Consider the following 7,612-nt stretch of genomic DNA (forward strand, 5'->3'; position numbering starts at 1 on the left):
TGAGCTCATTGATCAGTCGGCACCAACAGATGCCTCTTGACAACTTTGACCACCAGCTGGATGAAGGCAAGATATAAGGGGTCTGAACATTTGCTAAACAAATGCTGCTCTTGTTTGTCTCAACAAAAGACAAACAAGCATTCTAGTTGATGAAATTGTTATACAGTAGCAATTATATATGTGTTTAGAAAAAATATAATATATTTCATAATTTGTTTTACTACATAAATTTCCTGTATATTTATTTAAACCTGCATTGTGCAAATCTACATTAATAAAATATTGTGGCTTCACACAACTCACTTGTTCTAAGATGAATGCAATAATGTTGCTGCACAACCATGAAGCTGGTCACCGTGTCCTAAGGTGAGTTCATGCCTGGAGTTCAGTGCGGCGAGTAGTTGTGTTGATGGACCACAGGATACAAACATGTTTTGTCAGTAATGCTCAGAAACAGCTAAGCCCAAACTACATAGACTTTACATTTGATTTCCATTTAATTTGATTACACAAAGTGACTTAATTTACATTATTCTGTGTGGGCGGCTTGGGTCGCAACACCTGCCCTCCTGGAACTGAAGGTGTGTGGGCTCCCTGGCTGCTGGGATTCCTTCCTGTGCTTGCTGGATGGGCGTAGTGGCCGAGCCCCTCACATCACCCTGGCTTCCACAAGTGGCATTGTTCATGCACCAACGTCTGCCTCACCCTTTGGGTGAATAATATTAAGCTACAGCCTTACTAACCTTGTAGTGGGACACTTTCCAAATCCAACCTTAAGTATTACTGATACTCATCACTACCAATATCAATAATGTGTGAATATGGAATTTGTGGTGTTGTATGTCATGACCTTTATTAAGTAGTATGGGATATGTATAACAATGACAATATAACAATATACATATGTATATGTTTGTATGAGTATGTGCACATACCTTAATACTATTATTGGTATTAATCTCCAAGGAAAACCACAATACAAAAGTTGTTTAGTTATGAATGTGTTAGCCTAAGGTACATCGCTGCTTCTTATATATTTTGCTCTGATTGTTTACTTAACAGATTTGCTTGGTTTTAGCAGCTGGTTGCACCCCAGTGCTCTAGCCACATTGTTTATGCCAGACCATGCTCTAGTCACGTTTTGTTCATACTATGCTTTAGCTTACGTTTTTTGCTATTTTTTAGATCTCCACTCTCATTAACTGTTTTTGCTCCTGGAGTACTTTGTTTAGTTCCAAATGAGTGTTCTGTGTTGTTAGTGGTGACAAAATAAACTGTTTTCAATGATTTATGGCCCACTGGCTCTGACTCGGTCCAAATGGACCCCCTCAGACTCCATCCGCCATCCTGAATGGTGGATCGTAACACAAACTCCTCTCTATCCTAGACAACACCTCCCACCCCGTCCACAGTGTGCTGACTGGACAGAGGAGCACCCTCAGCCAGAGGCTGATCAGTATTAGGTGCTCCACAGAACGCCACCAGAGATCCTTCCTACCGGTGCAATCAGCCTGTACAACTCCTATCTAAGGATCGACCTGTATCTGTGTAGCAGAGTACAAATGTGTGTGTGTGTGTGTGTGTGTGTGTGTGTGTGTGTGTGTGTGTGTGTGTGTGTGTGTGTGTGTGTGTGTGTGTGTGTGTGTGTGTGTGTGTGTGTGTGTAGTCTATAGCAGTCTATAGGAATTGTATGCGAATACAGTGCATACATACTTGATTTGTGTGTGTACAGTACAGTATGTGTGGGTACATGTGTACACATGTTTAAGTATGTACTTATAAATACATTACATTTCTGTCCTGACAATACTTTCTGCCATCTTCCCTTCTACAATACATGAAATCGATTGTGTCAAAGTGTGCAAAGCAATTTTACTATGGGATTCATAAAGATTTTTGACTTTTGAATTGCAATGAAATTCTGCCAATGTCCCCAAAATATGGCCAGGATTTTAGGCAGCCAGTTGTAGAAGATGAATCATCCAGGAGCCACCACTGACAGACTGTTTTATCATTCCTAGTTTAATTAATTGTTTAGTTTTATAATTTCTCTATTATTGTTGTTGGTTAAAGATTTTGTGTGATCATAATGGTACAGTATGTGGTTGTCCCCTTACACATTAATTTGTGTTTGACAGTGCCTCAGTCTTTTGTGCAAGCTGTTTTGATGCTACAAAGAGGAACCTCTGTGGGTGCAAAAGGGAAACGCATACTCTTGTGGTGAGCAACTTCTGTGAATTTAAGGTGAAACAGGATGAGGACAGGAAACGGATGGTTCAGCTTAACTGACAGAAAGAGCAGGATACGCACCCGACTTTTTCCTACACATGAACACATGATTGCTTGATGTGATCACTGAATAAGTTCTATGATCTTATGTAAGATAAGTAAGTTGAGTGGGTCCAACAACATATTTTGTTAGCAGTAAAACTAGACAGCAAATGATTCTGGTAAAAAAACATTTTTAGTGAATAAAATTGATGTTTTTGCAAGGGTGGATTAGATACAGTATGTCAGGATATTCTATAGTACATTCATTCCAATGCTTCATAGCTTCCTTGACTATCTCAGACTCCTGTAGACTGTTTTTCTTCCTCTTTTCTTGTCTGAATGTTTCCTGTTATCAATTGCAGTTCAACAGCTTTTTCTTTTCAATCTGCTCCTCTGTGTCTAGCCACGTTGTCCATGTTGTCTGTGCTCTTGTATCCCAGCGGGGGGGTACACCCTGGACAGGTTGCCAGTTCATCACAGGACAACACACTCACACCTACAGTTTTTTCAATTTAGAACAATCAATTAACCTAATGCATGTTTTTCGGACCGTGTGAGGAAGCTGGAGAACCCGGAGAGAACCCACGCGCGGAGAACATGGGGAGAACAGGCAAACTTCACACAGGACCTTCTCGCTGTGAGGCGACAGTACTACCCACTGCAACACCGTGCCGCCCACCGCTTTCAGCACCTGCTATTGCCAGGATGTCTCCCATCCAAGTACTAACCAGGCACAACCCTGCTTAGCTTCCGAGGTCAGATAGGATCAGGCACTTTGAGGATGGTGTGGCCATAAGCTCGCTCCAAAACAACAACCGAATTTAGACATCCACCTACCAGTCAATGTCACTGCCACGGATCCACCACAAACAAATCGGGCCAAGCACCTACAATTACCGGTCATTTGGCAAGCAGTGCAGCTACCTGTCGCTACTGCTGACTTATATTCCCCTCTAATTGTTTGCGGAAGTAGCTGGGCGTGACCAACCTTGTGCCTATTGTGGCCAACAGATGACAACCTACTACAATCTGAATGTTTACCAGCAGTCTTTTGGGTGGATCTCCTTAATTCTGTGATCGGGGTTGTCCCAGCAACCACCGATGTAGGAGGTGTGTCACCAAGAGAGTCTGTTTGGTTCTGGTCCAAAGACTGGATTTGATGGAGTGACCTTGGTTGTCTGGTTACCAGTCGAGCCAATCCTTAGCCAAAAGCTATCCTCCTGAAAGTCATCTTCCTGATTATTCTCGGGATGTATTGCATCCGGATTGGGTGCCTGTACAGAAACCACACCAGAAACAGGGACTGGTTTAATATGAGAACGGTGCACGTGGCATACCTTGGATAGCTCTCCACTGGGTGCAATGGTGCACACCACGACTCCTGGTTCTAGAGACTTTACCACCTGGAAAACCTCAGAAGACCAGACATCCTGGATCTTGTTTATTCCTCTGTAAGCACGGCCCTGCATATACAGTATTATAGACAAGCTGACCAGTTTGTAAGAAATCCCCCTGTATTTGACTATCTGCGCGCTCCTTCCGCTGAGAGGCAGCCTCTTTATCCTCTCGCAGGCACTCTTAACTGCCACTTGGAGCCACCGCTGATGCTCCCAGATCCAACTACACACCTCCCCTGTTACAGGTTCTAACAGGAAATCAACAGCCGGTCCCGACCGAACACAAGCATAAAAGGTGATCTGGCCACCGGTGCTTTTGCTCTGAACTAGGGGTGCTTTGGAAGTACTGCTTAAAGAAACTCTGTGACAGTTGTCACCATGGACCCTGTGTCCAAAAGACACTTAACAGGTACAGTACCCCACCCAACTTAAGTGTTACATAGGGACAGGAAACCAGTGCAGATGAGCCTATGTCCACCCCTCCAGATGCTTGGCTCCCTACATTCAAGGGGTCTCGTTTCCCACGTCCTGTGTTAAACTGCCCGTAGCAACAGGTTGTGTAGAGGGAGCATTCTGAGTCTGTAATCTCTGCCCCACATAATCCTTCGCATAATGACCTGGCTTTAGACAGCGCCTGCATATGGTAGACTCCAGGCGTTTAACACTACAGAAGGACTACTGGGTTTTTTTAAATATACCACTTTCATCTTCCAGCTGTTAAAATAATCTGCTCGGCTAGCTGAGACGCTGAATCATCTGTGAACAGCTGCTTTTGTTACATAAGAGGGCCATCACTGACGCACTCTAGGTGGTGGGTTGCGTGGGCTCGCCGACCCTGCTCCTGCCTGCAAGGCTGAACAGTTTCCATGAGTCTATGAGTGACATCCACTGTCAGAATGTTCCACCTCTATGTGATTGGATTTACAATGTTTTCACTAAATTTGATGCTGAAGACAGATGAAGATACAAATATCTAGAGCTGAAGATGTTGATTTGTCCAGATCTACGGATCAGTTACTGGAGTCAAGTTCATCCACATCTGAAATCAGATGATCAACTTCATCAAAAGTGAAACCACCAGAACCCAAAGATGAAAAGTGAAGTGAGACGTGTACCTGCTTATGATGTGAGAGGAGTCTCCCTCCAGATTCGGGCCACAGATCTTCAACCAAAGCTTCTACAAACGTCTTAAACTTGTCAGCCGGTGTTGGAGTAATGTCTTTTTTCTCACAGAATGAAAGATTTTCTCTCAGCTAAACTGGGCTGAACTTCAGCACCTGAAACAGAAAAAAGTCAGTAATGGATGGTGACCCAAAAAAAAACTTAGCCTCTACAATTTGTCATTCACTGTATTTATTGGCTTCATGTTGTCAAGGTGTTTTCTATAAGAAACAAACGCTCCATTGCACAGCAGTGAATGTACCTGTTCTCCTTTAATGTGCAGAGCGATGGTAACATGATCCCAAACATAATAATAGTCATCAATTTCTTCAGTCTCCATGATCTTATCATCAGGTCTCAGGATCAAATTATATCTAAAAAGAGAGGACAAAATCTGCCAATGAAATGCAGAACTGCATGACTATAAATCTATATAACTATAAACTATAAATAACATATATAACATATATATAACATATATAACTACAAATCACAGAGGATACATTATTCAATTCAATTCGAATTTATTTAAATAGCGCCAAATCACAACAAGGTTATCTCAAGGCACTATACAAGGTAGGATTTAAGACTTTAAACAACTAAACCCAACAAATCCCACATACAGCAAGCCTTTACGTGAGATTGGGATTGAATAAATTCACAGTCTGTTGCTCATGAACATGTTTCCTGTCCAGCTAATTGGTGCTTTGATGTTAAGACACTTTATGCAGTTTATATACAGTATATTATAGGACATTCAGAAACTTTTAATCTCAGTACAAAACGCACCAAATCAGCGTCTGAATGTGAGATTCAAATCAGGTTAATAAAAAGCATGAACACAGGGGAAATGGTCCATTTGGCCCCGATGAGATGAGTGCAGTAAGCCGGAACGTTTTCACTTGAGAGGTACCAGTTTATATTTAGTTCTCTGGCTATTTCTCTCAGATCCTGCAGATTCAGATGTTGACCTGTCACATAATACTCAATTATTCCTCTTCTGTTCCGGGACATTGTCAGATGACAGTAACTAACTTTACTGTTGGAAGTATCCACTGTCTGTGCTTTAGGGAAGTGATCACAGGGCAGCTGAGGCAGGCAGTAAAAACTATACTCCACCCATTTCCTCCAAACGGCATAGCGTTGTTCTGAGTAATCTGTTGCAGCTGATTTTAGCCTCTGCTTGTGGCAATGATAAAGCCAGCTGACTGATAAGAGATTGGGAAAATGAACATAACTTTATCTGTTTTAGGAAATTGAGTACGGTTTACTGCCCAAAAGCTGTGGGCATCACAATGAGCCATGAGTATAGCTTTACAGCTAACTAACATATCCTGCATAGGCTTCTATTATACTTTGTTACTGTAGTTCAGTAAAGGTTTGACCACAGCCACATTAAAAGCCTGTGACTTTATAGTTGTATTAAGAAAAACATCCAATAAAAAATGTTTTTTATTTTATCTGATTATTCAATTACCAAGACATTTGTTATCCACAACCCATCTGCTGTAATGATTGTAAAAGCCTATTTTTTGTTCATCCTTTAGTTGCCGGTTTTGGACATTGTTGACATTGTAACAAATTGACTGAATGGGGCTTTTAACAGCTTGATAGCTTGATTCCAAAAGTAGGACAAAGGGCAAAATTCAGGAGGAGCCTCAAGTTGTTAAGGGGAAAGTTCTTTACTGTGAATATTTTGATTACATGACATCTATAAATTAACGTTTAATATATTTTGACATATAAAAAAAACAAATCAGGAAGCAGAGGATGTTTCTAATGTACAGTAAGTTGACTGTATAATGCAAAAATATACAATTTAATTAGGCAATGTCAGATTTTCATTAAATGTCAGTAAACTTAGAATGTGTGAACAGACATAATTCTTTATACACTGATTCTGTGACATTGTAAAGTGTTTAATCTCGGGTATATCAACATAGCCAAAGCAATAAAGACCATAATTTCATGTGAATTTAGTTCACTAACTGCAGTTGCCATGTTTCAACCAGCAGAGAGCAGTGTCTGTACATGCATTACAGTAGAGACATCGCTGCTTGAGGCATCCTAGACTCAGCATTGACATATTCAAAAAAATAAATCTTACATAATTATCCCAAAACCCCTGCTATAGACGCTGTTGATGCTTTAGGCATTTGAAAAGGCAGGAGAGGCAAACGGTATATTAGGACACTGTTAATTTAACTACTGTGAAATTATAATCATATTTAGCAGCACTATGATTTACCTAGTTGATAGGAAAGTAAAATAAAACAAAGATCATAAATTACAAGTATGGAAAATGGTCAGGTCTGGTCCTTTTAATCAGTTACTGGATTGGTAAAACTAATCCACGGGTTCTACTGTACAGTGAATGTCTATTAAATGTGTCATTCAGCTTCCACAGACTGTCCTCTGGGGCTTTATGTGGACATCTAAAGAACGTGAGTTATGGCTCTGATGAAACCTCACTCCTGTAGCAGATATTTTTATTTAGTTTAATTTATCTCCAGTGGCTTGGGATTAATCAAAATAAATCTAAGCATTGATTGGAACCCAGCTTTTATAACATTTGCACTGCAGGTTTAACAGTAATTAACTCTACTCTACTAAAATATTATGGCACTAATAATGAAAGCAATTGCATGTTATAAGATTCAGGACATCAAAGCCATCCTGAATGAAGAGAAGAATGCATTCAGGTCCGGGGACAGGGAGGAGAGCTGTCAGTCAGAACAGGGAGGGGAAGGAGGCTCACAGGAGGAAACTGGAGCACAGGCTTC

The 7,612-nt window shown here is 41.0% G+C and overlaps 1 pseudogene; it reads right to left on the minus strand.

Annotated features, from left to right (window-relative positions):
* Positions 1-2,950: 2,950 nt before the first annotated feature.
* LOC114861202 (5S ribosomal RNA) lies at positions 2,951-3,069 on the minus strand (annotated as a pseudogene).
* Positions 3,070-7,612: the final 4,543 nt, after the last annotated feature.

This window comes from Betta splendens, chromosome 8, assembly GCF_900634795.4.
Source record: "Betta splendens chromosome 8, fBetSpl5.4, whole genome shotgun sequence".
In the NCBI taxonomy this organism is placed as follows: domain Eukaryota; kingdom Metazoa; phylum Chordata; class Actinopteri; order Anabantiformes; family Osphronemidae; genus Betta; species Betta splendens.